Source organism: Herpailurus yagouaroundi, unplaced genomic scaffold (assembly GCF_014898765.1).
Source record: "Herpailurus yagouaroundi ecotype Mexico unplaced genomic scaffold, PumYag 192, whole genome shotgun sequence".
NCBI lineage: Eukaryota > Metazoa > Chordata > Mammalia > Carnivora > Felidae > Herpailurus > Herpailurus yagouaroundi.
This window is the reverse complement of record NW_024412423.1, coordinates 25,801,925-25,802,226: the sequence shown is the minus strand read 5'-3', so window position 1 is coordinate 25,802,226 and position 302 is coordinate 25,801,925.

Genomic DNA, 302 nt, shown 5'->3' with positions numbered 1-302 from the left:
GCCAAAAAGGAAGCCCGAGCTCCACCTGTGGAAATTGGCAGAAGCAACACTCAAAGGAATAAACTGGGTTTCGTGGGCAGCATCAGAATTCGTAGATAGCTCCCTCCGATCCCTTCCTGCCATCCACTCCTGGGAAATTTCAGGTTGCCTTTGTTCTGCAGAACTTTTTTCGTTTCACAGGGGATGAGTTTAGTTGTCCTTTTTTTCCTTCACTATTTTTTTTCTTCTTCCTTCCCCTTTCCTTGTTCTTGATTTCCCTCCCCTCTCTCTCTTCCCTCCTTTTCCTTCTTCTTCTCCTCCTC